Source organism: Coturnix japonica, chromosome Z, assembly GCF_001577835.2.
Source record: "Coturnix japonica isolate 7356 chromosome Z, Coturnix japonica 2.1, whole genome shotgun sequence".
Taxonomy (NCBI): Eukaryota; Metazoa; Chordata; class Aves; order Galliformes; family Phasianidae; genus Coturnix; species Coturnix japonica.
In genome coordinates, this window is record NC_029547.1 from 44,526,275 (window position 1) to 44,547,585 (window position 21,311).

Here is a 21,311-nt window from a genome sequence, read left to right on the forward strand (position 1 = left end):
GAACCTTTGCCTTCAGCATCTGTGTTTGCTTTGATAAGCAATGAAATGGTTACTTCTGAAATTTAAAGCATTGTAATTTAGATTTACTCCAGCATTTTCCTGAAATGAAAAGCTTGAATACTTCACAGTTGTCTTAAATCTTTTGTTTCAGGCTGACAGCTCCAATGGATGTGCCTGCATTGTTTCCACTTAAATCACATTTAAGGATGCCCAGGCAAGCACATGAGGAACAGAAGAATTTTATATTTCATAGTTAAATAAAATCTGAGTTTTGATTAGATGGGAGATGAAGAAAAAAAAAATCTGACAAGGAGCAAGTCCAAAGATAAATATATTCCCTATTGGGAAAAGTAAATATTTATATCAATTTTTCATACATCTATATTTTAATTACTTTAAAACCTAAAGGAGACGATTTTTTTTTTACAACCTCCTAAATAAATAAACTTAAGAAACGACACAAAGTTTCTTAAAAGTTTAGCCCACAGTACTGCCCAAGACTGGAAACATTCTCACTGTGGTTTTCTTGTACTATAAATTTATTAGATACAACAACAGACACAAATGCTCAAAAAATTCACTGCCCAATGATGTCACTATGATTGTCACTTTTTCTGCCTTAGTTGGCAGTATAGATTTACATTCCTTTTTCTCTTCTTTTTAATTTATTTGGGCAGGAGACAGACACCTTCCTAAGTAGTAACAATAAAATTATCTCGTGTTAATCAGAAGATATTCTCCCAAGACCACACTCTAAAGCAGGCTGAAGACAGATGGTGCCTATGTTCAGCATCATGTAACACTGACTAAATATATGCCTCTCAAATATATTTGAACAATGAACTCCATCTGTGTCTTAATTACTATAGCAAAACCATCCCACCCCCCATAACCGCAGTGATTCCACAATTTGGTAACTTTAAAAGATAAACTGTTAACTAAAGGAGGTTACCCAGGACTAGCTACTATGCACTGTAACCAGAGAGTGAGTATAAATATTGAAATATGAACAAAATTTCACAGCTTACTGGAAAAAAAATAACAATAATAAAGCATCTGTTAAAAACACTTCAACTCATCAAAATACAAAAGCAGGTTTCAGGTTTCTATGTTGCACAGAAGAACAGCAAATAATATTATGTTTAGGAAACAATAACCCCATATTTATTGCCTGTTTCATTTCTGAAGTGTTATCTAAAATCCACATTAAGCTTTTAGATTACATTTCATAGTCTGATGTCACACGGACATGACAAAAAAAAACAAAAAAAACAAAAAAAAAAACCAAACCACATAAAGGAAATAACCTACTTCTAACACAAAGAGCAATAATCATCCTAAAATGAAGAAAAACATTAAATCCTACTTGAAATGTAAAACACAAGCATTTTGGAGCTCTGAAATAGTGAATAAAGCTAAGAAAAAAGTGTACACTGGTGAGTTACAAAATCATTCCTAAGTAACACTGATGAAGAATATGAAATACAAACAGTAACAATAGTGGGTACTTGTGTACACTGACAGGTATTTCAGCAGCAGTAGTTCTACCTAAAGAGACTAATTTGCAATCATTACCAAATTCTATTCTGAGAGCTTCTGTAACATGAACAAGTAGCTAATTTACTATACAGAATAGGAACTGAAGCAGGAGTCTCTTGTAAGGCATCCTGGGACCAAGCCAAGAACTAAAATCAGTTCCACATGCACCAAACTGCTACTCACAACTCGTCATCATCTGATTCTTGTGAAGTCACAGTGTCCTCAATAAAATTCAACAGAGCTAGAATGCACCGTAATTAGACTGGACACTTCTGAAAGCTTATGTTAGAGCTAAGAATGACAGGTATGTATTTTCCTATTACAGTATCATACTTTAATTACAGAAGAACAAATTCAATATTTATCGTTCATGATTTTTATTTGCTAACTCCTATTACTGTTGGCCTACTATACCTAACAAGTAATATAAAAAGCACACTGGGTTCTTAATACCTTGAAAGAGCATAGACTCATGGAAGCTCTTTAAGTCTCATGACCAAGAACGGCATCAAAATTTCAGTTTTTTATAAGCTGATGAAAGAAATAAATTCTACAACATATCAAACTTGAGACTTTCCCCAACAAAGGTACAGAATTGCATGTGGTTGCCTCCTCAGGAGGAGAGAAGCAGGTTTAATGCCTTTTTCCAACAAAAGTGTAATGGCCTTATGCCTCTCACCTCCCAGGATACAAGTTTTTCTATTGATGTAAGCAAATGTGAAAACAGACATACTCTCCCTGAGATTTCCAGCAATCATGGGATGGTGCGTATCATTTGACCACGTGCCCTGTTTTAAAATCAAGGGCACGCTTAGTCATTTTGGACTCCCTCTTGCTATTCTTAAAACAATGGTTTGAGAATGGTAGATGATCTTCAGACTGAAGAAGGATCTGCATCAGCCTTCTCCCTCCTTTGTGAGCCACTTAAAAGGGCTCATGTCCATTAGGACTGAAACAGCAAGCTGCCAGCCAGGGGATTCAAGAGTCACTTTGTCACCACTGTTCTCAGGAAAGCTATAGCAGGAACCTGCTCCCAGGCAGCAAAGGGAGGAATGGCTTACCACTGAACTGAGCGGTTCACAAGAACTAGGTTAGGATACTCCAGGGAAACCGCAAGGAAACTCTGTATTGTTGTATTCTTTCTCTTAGTATAAAGCTGTATTTAAACACTGAGTCAGCACACCATACTGAAGGTCTACCCTACTTTAATGATTAAGGTGGCATGCTCCTTTCCTGCCCTCTGAAATTATATGTCACTTCCCTATGGAAAATTTACTCTGTTCAGCGCTACAAAACAGACTACAGCCCTCTTTTCATGGATGCCTTACTGATAAAGCAAAAGCCTCCAAAGCCTTTGAGTTATGTTCAATTTTTAATTAGAAAAGTAACCAAAATAAAAGTAACTGGAAATAATTCAGCAATGACAACAATAGAAATCTGATTGCTCTTCTGCACTAGCTTTATAGCATTATTTCTGTGAAGCTGAAGCATTTAAAGAGAACAATTGACTTAACTTTCAACACTGCACTCAAGCTTCTTTCAGTTGTCCATAAGGACTTATGGTAAAAGACTCCCTACATACTATAATATAAAAAGAAGCACCAGATTGATAAACTAACTACTGTACTTGCTCAATAATTAAAGAAGAGAAACTCTGGTGTCTTGCAGAGGTATACAACTGCTTCATTTCTACAGAAATCTAGGAGGTTTGGCTTACTTTTGGAATTACAGAATTACATTCTAAGAAGTGCATATCAAATTCATTTTCAGTTTAAACTACGCAAATTTCACTAAAGTGAATATAATTTATTTGCAAGTATGGTGCTTACAGCACCCCCAGTGGAAATTACCTTCCTCTGATATAAATTTTAATGCATTGGAAAAAATGGTAGTGATTTTTTTTAAGAACATACGGCTCACCTTCAACCTCTTTGAGGTAATACATGATGCTACTACAGAAACAGAGGTACCTAACTGAAAGATAAATTAATGTTTCTGTTAGAAGTACAGCAATACTTACGTTCTGAGGTAATAACCAAAGGACTTAGAGCAAAATAAAGCAAAATAATTGCATGGCTTCATCACTAACTCCCATTCAGATCACAGAATCATCAATAAGGCAACTTGGGAAGAGAAGAAGGCCAGTAAATCGTACCATAAACAAATCCCATGGGCATCCAAAACGAAACCCTACAAGGAACACCAAACTCCTACTTCCCCCTCATGTAGAACAGGCCGAACAGTGTCAAATGATTATTTTGCTTTCCTAAGAAGTTCTTCAAAATTAGGTGCTGTAGTTACGACAGTGTAGACACAAAACACGATGCTGCAAGCTCTACAGAAGGCTACAGCAGTTTTCTCAGTATGCTATTACATTTGTTTTATATTCATCTTTATATTTCAAAGAATGATCACCTTAATTCCTCATCATTGCAAAGTAATCATATTTGGAATATATGATAACAAAGCCAACACCAAAAGGTACAGTTTCAAAACATGAGTATGCAATTTTGGAGATAAACAAACCAGTAGGATGAAAACAGGTTATCAGTCAGTATATACTAGAAGTATACATAAAACCCCCCAAACTTTTGGAATCCATTTCAAAGAAGCTCAAGCTACCAGTTCCACTTCTTTTATAACCACTGTGTTATACACATGAAGACACATATGAGGAACACAGTAGAAAAGTTCTCATGGGGACTTCTGGAATGATACAAAAGACATACAAGAGTTGCATATGGATTTTTCTACTTTTGTAGTCTTCCTGACCACAGGGTCCAAACTTCTTAAATCACATCTCTTAAATCACATCTCTAAGAAATTTATTTTGATAACACTAAAACACTACACACATCCTGCCAGCAAACATGACTTAGCCAGAACAGGACACAATTTGTCTGATTTATGTCAATATGCAAGCTGCAAATCTTTTGTCTCCATGTTCCATTAATATGTGTACAAATAAGGTCTTACCAGACAGAAGGCAGTTGAGGAAATATCACAGATTAATTCTCAAAGACTACACGTTTCCTTCATTATGATTAATTTCTGTGTGTGTGTGTGGGGGGAGATAGGGGTAGGGGCAAGGCAGATGCTGCATTCTTTGAAGACAAAACTAAGGAAAACATTACAAACTCTGTGTCTTCAGCTCTTCAATCCACCTGCTGAGGTCTGGCCCATCACAGACAGGCACTGTGGTCATGCCCTGAGTCAGCACAGCCCTGGGCCTGTGTACGCAGATCAGATACCTCAGTAGGTAACAGACTGGAAGGGGAGATGACAGGATACAACACACAGGAAGTACCCAATCAGGGTACAGACTTGCTTGCCACCTACATGCAGCTAGCCCTTGATCATTCATTTTTTCCCCCAATTATACTCATCCTTAGATCACCTCATTCTACACCATTTCAAACTTCTGATTCTGCCCCTACTCATCTCATAAGCAGTCTGACACGACGACAAAATGCACTCCCATGGCATCCTGCGTCCCATGCTCCCTGGCAGTCTCCCTGCATTCTGAAAGGCACTGATAGCCCACTGTCAGTGGACTGTCAGTGAACTGAGTTGACAGTTCTAGGAGGGGCACCAGACCAGGCACGTCCACCTTCCCAGCCCTCACTACAGGGTGACCCTGCCACCTCCTCCTGCCCTTGGGCTCATCTGGCATTTCGGAGACTGGCATCTGATGGCTTCTGCAGTAGGCTGGGCACAGCAGGGCTAGCTGCTGCTTGCATCTCTCCTGCCATTGCCTCTCAGCTCTTTCACTGCTCTGCAGACTAGCTTCATCATATAACCCTAATGGACTTTTGTCAGGCAGACAAGATTAATATTAAAGTTAATGCTGCTGCAGCAGTCTTCTACACTGCCCTTGCCTAGAAGTTTTTCGCTATTTTTTTCTTTTGGTCATCATTTAAAAACAGCACATTCTTACTGCCAAATCTTAAAATAAATTGTTTTGTTCAAACAAGGTCAAAAAATTTCTCTTTCATTTGAACAGTAACTCAAGTTGTAGGAAGAATATGCAAGAACTTTCTACTTAAACCAATTAAATCAATTAACTATGACCACACCTACCAGCTAAGGGCTCTTCCACTCAGCAACTGCCTTGAAGACAAAGATTTCAAAAGCCACAAAGCTGCACCACAACAAAGGGTCGGTGTTCAGATGCTATACTCTGTATGTCCACCCTTCTGACTTCTACCTTCTTACCTATGACAGAATTCATGATTACATAGCTTAAAGACCTGAGAAAGGCTGTTGCCATGCAAGTATATATCCTTTCCCCTAGCCACCACTTCATCTTGTTTATTTTCTACTCAGAAGGGGGAAAACAAGCCAGTGATTAATGACGCCAGTCCAAAAGAGGATCCCAAGTAATTTCACAATACAATCAGAGTCCGCTCAAACATGAACCCCTGTGAACGTCCTAACAGGATTACAGTGGAAGAACAAAGAGAAGTCTTGTTTTGATTAAGAATTATTTGCCAATGAAATCCGTACCTGCAGCCCAGAGCTCTGGTATGAAAGAAAAGGAAAGTGAAGTGCACAAAGCAAGGAAAAAAGAAGCCCCTAGCCCTGAACTACTGCTTACATCCTGAGACAACAATAGACACTGGAGAAAAAAACTGTGCATTGGAGAAAGACATCTCCCTTGCATTACATTTGGGACAGCTGTGTCAAAGAAAATATTTTCTTACAACAGTTTCTCAAAAGCAACATTAAACAATTTGGAGTGGGTGAAAAAATACATTCTTTTCTCAAAACTTTGCCCTGGAACTTTTATTTTTCTTAAATTGCCACATTTCAGTGACAATCACGTAACACTGTTTGCATCCAGAAGCTAGTAACAATTAAAGCAGTCTAAAAGCAAATCTAAAATGCATCAATCAATGGCTAACTGCTATTTTAACTCCTTTAAGACACCTTTAAAAGCATTTTGCCTTTAATTGGGACTGTAGTTAAAAACTAATGCATACATTGAAGAGAAAATACAATGAAAAAAAGGTAATTAATACAAATGACATCTTCTGGGACAAGAAACACTTCCAGAGATTATAAAAATGGTTGTATCAACTGTTGCTAGCCCATACTACAGAAAGCCGCATTTGAAACTAATGATTTCATTCAAGAGGTTAAGTATACCACAAGAGTAATAATTAGTATCTAGGTTAAATAGGATAAAATTATAAACTCAATTTAGAACTCACTGGCACGATCTTAGATATTCTCATTTTAACAGTCCAGGTAAAACTATGAATGGATCTTTAATGTGCCTAAGTATGTAAATATTTTTACATTTAATCATATGTTAAAAGCTATGGATTTTTCCAGAAAGTTGCAAAGCAATTTCAAAATAACTGTAATAGTTAAATATAGTTAACAGGTCAATATTTCATTCCCAATCATTTTTTTCTCTCCTTACATGCTGTCTAACTTTCCAGATTAAAGTAAAAATATACAGAACACCTAAATTCATTAAATAATGTAATGTACTGTAATCCATACAAAATTAATATTCAAATGTGAAAATTAAAGTTGTTCTTTATACTAATATCAAGTAATGATGCAGTAGTAGAGGAAAAAAACAGTATAAGTATTTCTGTGTTAGAAAGGAAAAAATCCTTAAGCTAATTGGACTGAGAAAAAAAAAAAAATCCAAGAATAAAACTTGATTGTCACCAGACAGTCTAACTCTTCTAATGCATCTCTTCTACCATGATTAATAGCACTTCCTGACCCCATCTTGGACATAGCATTAGACTGCCTAAGTGCCTTATTTAATAGGCACAGCATACTAAGTACTTCACTTTAGAAACAGTGATGCCATTCCCAGACAATTCACTATCTAATCAAAGCAACAGACACTGTGGTCAGAGCACACAAAATAAAACAGGTAAGCTAAAGAAAAAGATATTTGCAAGCTGTCAAGAGGAAAAAAAAAAAGGAGTAAACTGGTGTCTTGCATAAAATCCACTGTTTTAATTTGCATTAATGTATATTTTGCTGCTACAATAAAAACAAACAACTTTTTACAAATTTATTTTCTTTTGCACCAATAGTTTATCCCTGACTCCCACTACTAGAATTATTTTGATTGTAAATATTAAGCATAATTTTCATGCAGACCTAAAACACAGAATTTTCAGTGTAGTGAACTCAAGACTATAAAACCAAGATGAAGTTAAAGCATTAAAAACAAACAAACAAACACACACAATGAATGCTTGTTATAATTCTACAGCTTAGTTCCTGCAGGGTTGTTTTTTGGGTTTGGTGTTGCTACTTTGTTTTTGGTTTGATTTGGTTTGTTTGTTTCAGTGTGTGCTTTGCTTTAGGTGGTGGTGGCTTTTTTGGTGATTTTTTGCTTGTTTGTTTGGATTTAGTTCTGTGGGGGTTTTTGTTAGAAAAACATTTAATATTGATAATAGCCAAATGTAATCATGGTCAAAAAAAGTCAACTGAAAGAAGGGGAAAAAAAAAAAAAAATCAAATTCTAAAACCAAACAGTTAATGGCTTTTCATGGTGGGCTTACCAATAAACTTAGCTTGCAAGGCCAAAATGTGCAAGAGACCACTCAGCCTTTCAACATCAGTTTTTTCCAGTGTTTCACTAAGCTTTTCCACTACTCAGTATAAAAAGCCAGAACCTCTTCTTTGCTGAAGGATGACTGTATTTCAGTAAGAACTTAAAAACACTTTACATAAGCAGAACTGCATGTAGGCTATGCTCAACCACACTTACCCCATATAATTATCCCTTTACTCATGTGGCCCTATTCTCACTCTTTATTCTTCTATCCACCCTCCCCCTTTTTTATTGTTGTTTTCCTTTTCATATTAAAGGTTTAACTTGTTTCTCTTTGATGATGCTACCATTACATATTTTGTGTGCTCTTCTGATCATTAAAATTAAGGGCTAAAGTAATTTCATTTTATTAAAAAAAACAAAACAAAAAAACACAACACCAAAAAGCACTCTAATTACTCAGTAAAGCAGTTTTTCATTAAATATTTTTTTAGTTTGCATTTCTTCTTATTGATGAAGATTAGCTGGACTTTGCCAAGTTTAATTTACATAGCCTATGCAATTAGTTCAAATAAAATACAGTGTTCATTTTGTGGACAATGCAACAGAGGACCAAAAAAAGCAATGCCTTACAGTGTAAGGATATTAAAAAATAATAATGTGAAGAAAAAGCCACTTACCTTCCAGCCTCATGAATTTCTAAAATGATACTAGACAATAGAACATATGGAGGGACGCTTACGATCTTTAGCAAAGGCTGAATCATCTTCATGTAGATGCTCTGAATAGCCCCTGTATGCATACTGACATCATCAGTAAAGACTTGGAGGCAGAGGATACTATGGTAACCATGCAATGTACTGTGAGAGAGAAGCCTTTAATTGCTTTAACAACTTCCTGAGGCTCTTGCTACCAGGCTTCGATTTGCTAAGTAGGAAATGAAGGCTGTCACAGATGCAACGAGTGTGACACCATGTAGGAAAAAGCTCAGTGAATCCTGAATCTATTAATTGTGATGTGACTTTTTAAGTGACAAGTGTCACAGCCTGAATCCATTACTGACATTTTCTGACATCTGCAAGCTCTGCCAGAAGTCACAGGTCAAGAAATAATACTGTCAGGTAGCAATTTTATAAGCATTTGTATTTTGTTTTCTCTATTTGCACACGTTGATATCATTGCACTGAGATGTTTATTTCACAAAGTAATGGTACAGTTTTAAGTATCAGATGCCCTTCTGTAACTGAGGGTCAACAGATCAATCAAAACAAAACCCAGAATCCTAATACTAAGGCTCAGGTACAATATAAACTGACATGCTCTAAAATTTTAAGGCAGTCACACGTTCATCTGAGTGTCTTAGTTTCAATGGTTATGTCAGTGAGTGCACCACTTAGGAAGGACAAAGCTCGTGTAAATATTAGCAGCTGTGAGATGATATAGCCAAGAGAGAGCTGAGCGTGAAGTTTTGGCTAAACTTTCAAGAAAACTGCAGTACTTCCTCTTCATTTTGCATGCAAATAGCTCAGCTGGGGCTTATTCCAATTTTAGAAACTACAAAGTAACTACATGAATAACAACTTGATCAGAATTATTATGAAGCCAAAATGCAAGCCTTAGATGGGGGAGAACTCCACCCACTCACATTGGTTTTAGGTTTTAATTCCAACTAGTTTGTTTTGGTTTTTGTTTCATAAGGGCACGGGGAACAGTAGCAGATTGGCTAGGGGGGTGGGGTGGTGTGAATTAATCACAGTTTATACATTTGAATTAACTATCATAGTACTACTGTGGAATCAGGCTTCATTAGACACAGACAAATTACAGATCTACGAAGACACTTCAGTTTTTATTTCCAAACAAACTCAGCTTCTCACTCCTAGTCATCTCCTCCCAGGGTAACCTTCTCCTTGAACACTATGATCAATTATGAATTTTAAACTGAATATGGTAGTTACCCAGAAAAGACAGAATCAGTCATTTTTGTCTATTGCTCAGAACAGCAAGGTAGACTCTTAAAATTCATTCTTTTCCTTAAAAAAAAAAATAAAATGCTACAATTGAGAAATCTTAAATAGCTTCTGTTTCATCCTAGTCCTCACCTCCCCTTTCCCACAAGCATCAGATAATGAAAAAGGGTAATCTCCAATGTATAAATGCATAAATGAAATTCTGCAACAGTAACGCTACTGCACTTTCAGGAGGTTTTTCTTATCTAAAGCCTAGAGTTCATAGGATGACTCATTATACAAGTTCTTTAATACCACAGCTGAGATGGCTGGTTCACACCTGGGAAGACAACACATCACACCATACTGAACCTTGTGGCTGGCAATCTGGCACCCACACACACCATTATTATCCAATAATGAGCACAAGGTGCTGGTTAAAATGCACAGGGTTCTGCCAGATTGCAGTCTGCCTATGCAGAAACATTTACTTCTTTTTACTGAAATCAGAATTGCCTCCAATTCAAGAGGCTGCTGCCAGCTTTGCACCAATATGCAGAGACCACAGATATGCTTTATCAGTTAGGATTCTCCCTGATTTGAGATGTCAAGAAGAGCTGCTGTTATTTAATGTACATCACAGTTTCAATTCTAACATTAATCAAACCCTTGGGAGGAAGTGTCGCTTCCCACAGGAAGGTTGAAAACTCTAATCACAATGTGGTAGATTAAGAATCTTAATCCTTATATTCCAAAAATGTAAAGTGTCAGCTGTCATTCAGTGTGGCTTTTTGTTGTTGTTGTTGTTTTTTTAAGTGTTAGTGCCCTTTTTTCAAACACGGCACAGAGACTACTCACAATACATAGACTACTTGCCATAGCAAGCTTTCTGCATGCATGCCTGGCTTTTAAACTACCAAACTAAGGTATGAAGAAATGTATTGCCTTCCACCACAGTCCCTGTTGCTTTATGCATGAAATGCTATGTACACATCAAGCATCAAGAAAAAAGTAAATTAATGTATACAACAGAAATTAAAAAAGAGCTGGAGAATTATCACAAAGTTCTACATACATTTCTCAAGTTTTAATTCACTCTAACTGCAACCATGAAGAGAGCCACAACCAGTTATTTTTAATTCTCTGCTGGGATGGAATGAGGACCTCAGAGAGCATGAACAGCAATCATCTTAGCAGATGAGCAGATGCAGAAACAAACAGCAGCTCAAAACATAAGCAGAAAGCCACACAGCCTCTTTCTGCCCCTTTAGAGACTGACTTAACAAGCTACTTAGTGCCTGTCAGTGCGCTCAAACACCAGAAGGGCCACAGCAACTGAACGGCAATTGAAGCGTTAATCTCTTGATAGCAAAGTTGAAAATGTAGTTAGTTGCAAAGGATGAAAATGAAAACCTCCATGATCTTCAATTGCCAAGTCACACACAGGCTTTAAAGAAACATTCACCTACAACACATTTACTACAGATTTCATCCAGTTTTGAGAAGAGGAAGAACAGCATTTTCAATGACTAACAAATGAAGCCCATACCCCCAGAGGACGTAAAAGTAAATAATTCCAATAAAACCATCACCTGCATGTCTTGATTTATTAACAAAGGCACTATCTTTGTTTCTTCAGCTAAAATCTCCTATTGATGTATTTTGCTGGGCAAATTCTAAAATCTCTTTCCTGAAGTTCTCAAGCTAATTCACTTCATTGATTTATAAACAAAATAAGAATAGGCAGTAGATTGTTCTTTGGAGAAAAGGAACATTTTATATTTATTTACAAAACCCATAATGGAAGTCTTCTCTCAGTTATCTCTCCAGTGACAGTAACAGGGCCTGAGGAATGGCATGGAGGTGTGTCAGGGAGGGGCAGCTGGGGGTCAGGGAAAGGGGTCTGCACCAGAGGGTGGTGGGCATGGGCTGCTGGATTTCAGGGAGCATTTGGACACCACTCTCAGACAAAGGGTTTGAATTTTGGGTGGTCCCAAAGGGAAAAGAAAAAAAAAGGAAACAAGAAAAAGAGAACAAAATTCCAGCAGATCATTTTGCATACTTCTTACAGTCTGATTTAAGCTAACTGTGAGTTCCAAGAAGAAAAAGAGTAAGCAATCATGGTACTTTCAGCCATGAATAGACAGGCACAAGGTTAAGGCACTGGCATATGCTAGAATGAGATTGCAAATTACAATGAGAGAACAGCACACAAACTCCTTCTTTAGATTAAAAAGTCAAGTATTGGAAAATTACAGTTGGTGTATACAATAGCAATCTTAATTTCAATTTTGCAGATCCATGCAATCATTTCTTCATACTCTTAAGCTTGTAATGCTCCATAATCACCAAAATCTAATTTCAATAGCAATAGAAAGAGTAGGGAAAAAGAAAACAACCGATTAGCTTGCATTCTTTTGCAATCACAACATCATATTCTTAAGTTCTGTTCATTTTAAAAGGCCTTCCAAGCTCTTTACGTCCATCCCTTGATAACTTCACACTCTATCAGTTAATCTAACGCAACATCTTTGCTGATAATTGCAACGGTGAGAAAGCACCAAGCAGTTCTCTAGAATGACTTTGCCACCACTGCCCATCTCTTCAGGCAGTCACTGACAGCTAGACAACAAGCAAAAATAATAGCCAGGGCTCACAATATGCCATAGAGATAAAGAGAAAAGAAAAGAAAAAGAAAAAGAAAAAGAAAAAGAAAAAAGAAAAAGAAAAAAAAAAAGAAAAAGAAAAAGAAAAGAAAAGAAAAGAAAAAAAGAAAAAGAAAAAGAAAAAGAAAAAGAAAAAGAAAAAGAAAAAGAAAAAGAAAAAGAAAAAGAAAAAGAAAAAGAAAAAGAAAAAGAAAAAAAATAAAGGGAGAGACAAAAAAGGAAACAAAACTGTTTTCAAAGCACCTGAAACACGTTCTATTTTTCTCCATCTGTGAACCACTTAATTAGGGTTCTGAACAGAATGTCTCCTGCCTGGGCAAGTTTGCTTTAAGCAATAGCCAGGGATTAGCTAAAAAAAGTGGGAAAAAAAAAATGAATCAGAGAGACACAGAACTACACATTTCTAAAATAGTCATGTTGCAACCTACTTACACAAACAGCATGCACTCAGTATGCTGTACTACAGTATAGACTGTAGTACAAAATAGGTTCAGTAGATTCTTCCTACAGCTCAAGCTTACCTCTGAAGATGAACATTTGCAGTATTTCTGCACAAAACAAAACTTCCCCTTGAAGAAATGTATCAGAGATGTGAGAACATCAACACACACAAGTATCTACTTTTATATCTAAGCATGGAGCAGTTCACTACACCTTGAGAGTGAAATAATGAGGCATTTACCACCACTAGTTCCACTGTTCCTCTTAGTTTTCTGCATTTCAGACAAGAATTTCAAAACAAATCACAATTTTCCATCATCTAAGAATACCCTGACGTTGCTCTGCCCAACTGCTCCTCACAGATATAGAAAAAGAAAGGCACACTAACCTCCTTCCACTCCCTTTGCGTCGTGTGCACATTTAATTATAAGATAGCTTCTGCAGTCCTGCCTATGGGAATGACAGCAAAGCTTTTCATCCACACATAGCAAAAATATTGCTGCTTATCCCTAAAATAAGGTTATCCTTCTGCCACTAAGTGTTATTTCTTCACTGCTTTGCTAGTGTGAGAGCTGATTAAAGCACACTGAAAACCAGCCATATACTAGAAAGAACGAAATATCTATTCCTTAATCCACTCCACCATTATCCACAAAATTTTAACACTTCTACTCCAAGAGACATAATAGGTTTAGGTATATGAGATTTCTAAATCTCATAAAGTTCTCATGCTTTGTGCATACTTTGTTTTTCTTCAGTAAGAATTTTTTCTCTACAAGAATGATTCTGTTTTTTTTTCACAGCATTTTTAAGATGCCTCCAACTTTTATTACAGAAAATTGGGTAAGCATACAACCTGTTTATAGTGCAAGAGTTATTTTTTTGCCATGGATATTCCCAGCCTCAAACAGTCAGACTGTTGACAAACACGAGACGTTCTGAACTAAGCGGGTTAAATTTTCCAGATAAGCAAATCCCAGCTGAAAGGAACGGATGAGAAAACTTAGAATTGTAATTGCAATTGTTTTCCTGTAACCAAGAAAAGTCTGAGGAAGAGACAAGCTCAGTAGATGAGAATTCTTTTGTTTTCATGTTGAAGTGATTTACCATGTCACAGTACTTTGGAGCTTGTAAATCTCAGTACTGGATACTTTACAGTAGGAGCACACAGCATCTGTGATGCTCACTTGCTCCTATCCAACTTTTAGACAGAAATATAAAAGGTAAGTCTTGACCAAGGTAATATTTACTCAGGACAAGGGAATGCCTTATAGAACATTTGGCAAGCAAGGTTAGCAAGGTGGCACTCCCTAAATTAGCTCAGTGGAGACTTGACAGTGAAATCATCACCCTACACTGTCATTTGTTTTTCCATATAGGCCCTGCAGGTGAGCAAACACAGATTATGTTGAAAGGTTTATTTTCCCTTACAGATGACTTGAAATAGTCAACATTATCAGAAGACAACAGACAAACTTGAACTAGTCAATTTAAAATTTGTACGACAAATAGGAAAATAAAAGCACTAAATTACAGCAATCCATGCAAAACTGTCACAAGAACAGAATACACAGCTCTAACATTCTCCCCAAGAAGGGTTCACACATTAAGAAGAAAAACATTGATATAAGGAAACAGATCATGTGTTATTTTGACTTGTTTAGTTGCCCCACACATACTATACCTACGTAGGCAAAAAGAATGCAAATTTAGAATTCCATGTGAAAGCATTAAAAAAAAGAATTTAAAATGCTTCTGATGAGGATTAGTAATTTAAGTGGAACTTTGTTTGGCAGTGTACAGAAAACAAACAGCATTAGGATAAATATTTTCTTAAACTGGAAAGACATAGCATGCTAAGGAAAGTAGTTTAACAGACCTTTAAGCAAACCCCTTTTGACTTACTACCTACATGGAGATATTGCAAGATCCCTCTGATTTCTTAGCTCTCCTTTGAAGATTAACAACACTCACTTAGCTGAGAATCTAAATCCATTTCTGCTAGTTATGCATGCAATACTTGTCCCTAATGCCAATTTAAATAAACTCATTGTTACAGGAGGGTATTTTGTAGTTGAATTTCACCAAGAAATAGCAAATGGTTTTAACAAAACTATAAGCAGTATGGATGATGCCACCGCTCTTCAATTGTTGTGAATCAGACTGCTTGGAACATAAAACAATCAGCTACTACAGCAGCTAACTATTAAACACACAATGTCAGCCAGCATATCTATTCTAGTAAACCATATTTTGGTTTGGTTTCAGGGAAGAGTACTGCTGTCTCAGGCCGCACCGTGTAGTGACACTGCTGAACAATCTCATTTCAGCTGTTATCTCTGAACAATAAGAACACCAACACCCAAATCCTCATCCTCAGAAAGTTTCAGTGTTTATTTTCCAGAGCTAATGCTGCCATGACAACACATAGCTCCTTAAGGGAGGCCCAAAAACACAGGTATGTTACCTATGCTACGCTTAGTTTGCAAAATGAATCCCAGGAAATACCACACAAACTTCAGCAACAAAGATGCTAAAAAAAGCAAAAATTGACATGACTCATAAGGAGTCACTGAATACAAACTGACATAATTTGATACAAATGAAAGATATGTGTCAAAGATCAGAATGCACCTAACCAGGTAAATCATATTCTCTCCAGGTAAATCATATGCTCCCAGGCATATGATCCCAAGCAACAAAGCGACATAACTGCTTCGTGTTTTATGTAACTGTACAGCAATGAACCTGTAGCATATATGAACATATAATGAATATAACCATTCATTATACTACCAAAAAACAAGCTATTTTTAAAAATTTGTGAACATGACAACCTCCACTGCTGAAGTTATGGCTTGCAAATGAGTCAAAAGTGACAACCACGAAGCTGGATATACCAGGTTTAACCCTATTTGGTGCCGTGTGACAAGATGATTTTCCCTACTCCTTATTGGTAAAAATGAGACAACTTAGAGTATAATTCATGGGAAAATAGAACTGCATATACTTAAGCTTTGAGATATCTGCAGTAGATCTGAAGAACAAGAAAAAGAAAAAACAAGCAAAGATTATGTATATCGAGTGAAATAGCCTTAGAGAATTCACATATGCAAGATGCTAGAATTGTTTTAAGATGAGAAATGGTTTGCTACATTACAAAATCTCTTACCCTCCCTTTTCCAAAAGCTACATTAAATAAAAGACAAAAATACAGACTGTAATAATATTTGCTTTATTGGGTTCAAGGAGCATTCTTTGAGCACGCATTAACAGCATTTAAGTTTGAAATTGAAGGGTTGGCAAGACTTAAGTCCATTTTCTATGAAAAAAAACGCAATTGACAAGAGCTACTGGGCTCAAGATAACTGCCCAACCACCTGCCTAGGATGTGTGCCCTGCCCTAAATATCACACCTCTTTAAAAGCATATTATTCTGTTGTCAAATCAACAGGGGCAGGCAGAAGAGAGTGTTCCAAGACAGACAGCTGACCACATCTTCACCTTCACATACTAGAATAATGTTAACACAGAGCAGGAATGATACCGCTAAAGTAGAGGTCACCGCCATCAGAATAAAACCCACTCAATTACAGCATAAAATACTTCATGCCTACAGAGAAGCATGTTTTGTTTTAGCCAAACTCTTGGCCTCCTTCTGCATTAGGAAAACATGAGGAAATGTCCTATTAAAAGTAACTACATTCCAGGCATGGACACCTATGTGGAAAGTCAAAAGCAATTAAGATGGTAGAAGATGACTGCATCAGGGAATGATTAAGTAAACTGTAGCCAGTGAGCCCTGATGAAATGCAGGAGTACTGAAGGAGCTGGTAGATATCACTATGTGGCTGGGAAAGGCACTGAGGTAAAGCTAATATAGCATCCCCACCTTCAAAAACAGGAGGAGGAAAGACCCAGGGAACAACAAGCTGGTTGTACCCAATTCAGACCCTGGGAATATGGTGAAGCAGATAATTCTGGAAACAATTTATGGGCATAATCATGAGGAGTTAGCATGGATTCACCAAGAAATTATACTTATCAGCTTCAGAGGCCTCCACAATGAAATGTCAAGCATGCTAGACAAGGGGAAATATATCACTTACCCGGGGAAATGGGCTGACAGGAACATTACAAAGTTCAGATAAAAGAAAAGGGAAGTCTTGCACATGGGTAAGAAAACAGTTTGTGAGAAAAGGACCTATGGGGGCATCCTTATGGACAGCAAGTTGAATATGAACCACTGATGTGTAAAAAAGATTATGGCTGCAGGTGTATCACCAGCTTATCATAGCAGGGGATTGTTCTCTTCTTCTCAGGGCTGGTGAGGCTAGAGCTGGAGTACTGAGTCCTGTTCTGAGTTCTTCTTCACAAGAGACATGGGTACCAGAGCATCTCCATCAGAGGTAAGAAAAGATGGTGAAAGACTGGAGCATCAGTTCTATGGGATAGCTTGGACTGTTCAGCACAGAGAAGAAAAGTCTCAGGGGTAGTTCTTTTTGAGCCTTACAGATACTTGAATGGAGGGTGCAAAGTTTTCCAAGACTAGCCCCTTTTGCTTGTCATGGCAATTAGCAAGCCATCCACTCTCTTTACCTTGACCCTCACACTTTTCCAACTTATTCCTTCTCTCCTGCTCAGTAGGCAGAATGAAAGAACAGCTTGACAAGGACATGTAGCCACTTAGCACACCAAGATTTAAAAACAAAAAACAGAAAACAAGAACAGGCCATGCCATTTCTAAATGATTGGCAAAACAGTTTACAGACTATACTACGCAACTCTAAAACAAAGCAGAACCAGTTCTGGATGCAAGTATGCCAACAGACCTTAAAGTCTAACCTCAGTCTTAAGAGTGTAACAAGGTCAGCAGGCGATGGAAAAAACTCACACACACATTGAGTTTTTTTCCTAAGCAAGCTGACACAGTTGTATCTAGGTCAAGTCATCTTAGTAGGAATGAAAGAGATGAAATAAGACACAGATGGAGATCTTCATGATTTGAACATGCTCAAATGGAAAAATTCACTTGATCTAGCCAAAAACCAGAATAACCATAAGGTATCACGGCACCACTGTGAACACAGAGATTGTTAGCACTGACTGATAGAACAAATCTTGCATTATAGTCAAAAATATATTCCATTTAACAAAAATAGTTGTTCCTGCACACATGTAATACAAACAAACACAAGACCCTAGGTCAGTCTAAATAAAGAGAGAATATATTCTACAATAATGGACTTCTAGCTTTCAATAAAGCAGTACCTCAGTGCTGATTTCCCTAATTTGGATGATTAAAGAAAAGCGACAAAACTACTCCATATTAAATGAAAGTACTGCATGACAGAAGTAAAACAAGTGCAAGAAACAGCGCAAATATCAAACTATAAACAGAACAGAAAAATGAAACAAAAACTGCAGAAAACCAGCCCAACAACACTGCAAAGAAACAGGGTCTAGCTCCAGATCCCAGTATCTCAACTAACAGACAGAAAATTCATTTTCTATTCTACTGTTTTTTTATTTTGTGTTTTTTTTTGTTTGTTTTTGTTTTGTTTTGCAAATCCCTTGTCATTATAACAGAAATGTCCCAATTCAAAACCAAATGGGACAACTGTCTGGGTACTGTAAGGGAATAAGTAATCAGCACAACAACTCTCAGGGAAAAAAAATAGCTGAAGAAAAATAAAACAAAAAAATCAAGACAGGGCAACATAGAAAACGGACAGGCTGGCTAACAGCAGGGAGGATGGAGATCCCTAGTCACAGGGCCAGGAAATAAAAGACAGGAGAAGCAAGCAGCTCTGCCCACAGACAGAAGTTTCCATTAAGTTTCCTCCAGAAAGACCTTGGCATCATCAAAAACTTCAACAACAGAGGTGGTTTTAAGCCACAGTTAGCCCTTTTCTGGTGCACATTTGTCTATTAAATTTGTGCCAAAAGACCTCTGTAACCACAGGCAGCATCTTACAGTTGAAGCTGCCAACACTGTAAGAACTGAACCATGAGAAACTCTCGTATTATATTCTACAGCAAATAGGAATTCTACAAGAATCACTCAAGTATAACAAGAAAATTATTTATAGTCTATTTTGCAGGCATATTTAGTACAAACAGGTCCCCTAAAAGGATAGTCAGAACACAATCTGAATAAAAGTGGCCTAATAAAGCAGCTAAATAACAAGAATACTTTTTATAGCTGCAAAAAAATCTGCAAATTGCCTGAAGACGACAGAAAACTGCACTTATGCAAATAAAGAGAATTGAGTTTGAGATTAATTAAATCATTAATCCTTTCTATTTGCAAGTCATTTTCAGAAAACTCTTTAGCTTGACATTAGGAAAGTACTGTACATGCAGTATTTTATACAAGTCATATTCAACATTTTGACATTGCTTCTGTATTCACAAGAAAAAAAGAAGTCCTTAGTTTGCAATCTCTGAAGCATTTTTCCACTCTTTTGCTGAAGTTGGTTTTCTAGTGCAAATTCATTTTAAAATCTCCTTGAGACCACCTTATTCTTTTACTGTCATATAGGATCCTGAAAAAGTAAGGTGCTAGGCTATGAAGCCCTAGGCAGTAAGTCTACTAAATTTATCACAATTAATGGAATATGCTTGATCAAGGCAAGGTGTTTTTGATTCACTCTAATAGTCTCTGCCACAAGATACTGCACAGCTAAGTTCATCCACAATCCCTCACACTAAAACTGAACCTTTTCCTCTAAGTTGGGAACCTGTAACTGCAATTTTTTAAGCCTTGGTACAGATATTCTAAGATGTCTCATCACCAATACAGACCCAAGAGAATATCTTAATATCTCTGCACTCTCCTAAAGCTCTAACTTTCTTTTTCTCTGAAATATCAGTCCCAACAGTTTTATAACTGTATTATTTTTCAGTTTTAATTTTACACAATTCAAATGTAAGAGATGACAATGAAGAGCCATCTGCAATGGAAGATGATTTCCCTACAGTGACACTTGCACAGAAGCCAACTAGGGCAAGGAGTGAGACAGAACTACTAGGTTTATTTCTTATCTAATGACACTTTCTGGATCTAGGGTGGTAATTTCAAAAATGAATTGAACAGCTCAATTTAACTAATAACTAACCTGCAGCAACTAACCTGAAATGTGTAAAAAGTAACAAACAAACAAAAAAAACAATACCTGCATAAATATTTAGTTTAATTTATGCACTAAAAAACATTTTAAACAGAACTTGCAGACTAAATGACACAGTTCTCATGAGACATACTTCTTTAAAAGCCTTGTTAATCATTTAGATCCCACCCTAGCTAAGGAAAAGTTCATGCAGTCTTGAGTACATGCTTTCTCAAAACATGCCATAGGAATACATACTTCCTCCAAGATAAGCCACTAAATCTTCTACCTACAGCACACAGTAACTCAACTACAATTAGATGCACATTTCTGTGACTGCTGAATAGATGAAAGTTTTATACAAAAAACAGTGCAAAGAAACTCACTTATGAAGTACAGGGATATTTCCAGTAAAACCAAAGACTCATTACATTGGAACACAGTTTTCTGTTTAGATTCCTATAAGAAGTAACAAATAAAAGCTCATTTTTTTCAGGCGTTTCACTGAAGTTCAAGGTTGTAATAAACATGATGTTAAGAAAGAAAGACTCCCATAATAAACCCACTGAGAATACTAACAAGGTTTCTAGTACTTGCCTAAATCTTCTGGTACTTATTTATAAAGTGAGACAACTGGTGCTGGAAGCCAATATTTACTCCCAAACAAACAGAACAGGATAAACCAAAACTCCACACATTTCCACCCATAAAAGATCCTCTTTCATGATCAAGTCACAGTCTAATAAGAATCGGAGACATTTGAGGAAAGCTACACCTCCTTAAAACATTTTTCAAAATAAATTTATTTCAATTATCTATAGGGATAGCATATATCAAATATATACTTGCAATTTGTGTTAGCTGAATCAGCAGCTCTTGCAAGAAATAACCACAAGTAATTAAATGAACACATAACTTTCTTGCTATTACAGATAAAAATAGGAAGCTCTCACAGGCTAAAGGATATCAAAGAGCAACACAGCATCAACAAATATTAATCCTACAGCATACAAACTAAACTCACAAAGCTATCATAGATTCAAAAGCCAAAGCTAACCGAGGCATGCATAGA

The 21,311-nt window shown here is 36.8% G+C and overlaps 1 protein-coding gene across 4 annotated transcripts in view; it reads right to left on the reverse strand.

The window, feature by feature from the left end:
- PAM (peptidylglycine alpha-amidating monooxygenase) overlaps positions 1-21,311 on the reverse strand; it is a 112,504-nt gene that overhangs the window by 78,040 nt on the left and 13,153 nt on the right. Inside the window, exon 1 of one of the 4 annotated variants that reach the window (XM_015849428.2) lies at positions 8,752-8,862. The exons of the other annotated variants lie outside the window; for them this stretch is intronic. The gene's annotated coding sequence lies outside the window, so the exon portion shown is untranslated. Of the gene's footprint in view, positions 1-8,751; positions 8,863-21,311 lie in introns of those variants that run through there. 4 annotated transcript variants of the gene reach the window in all.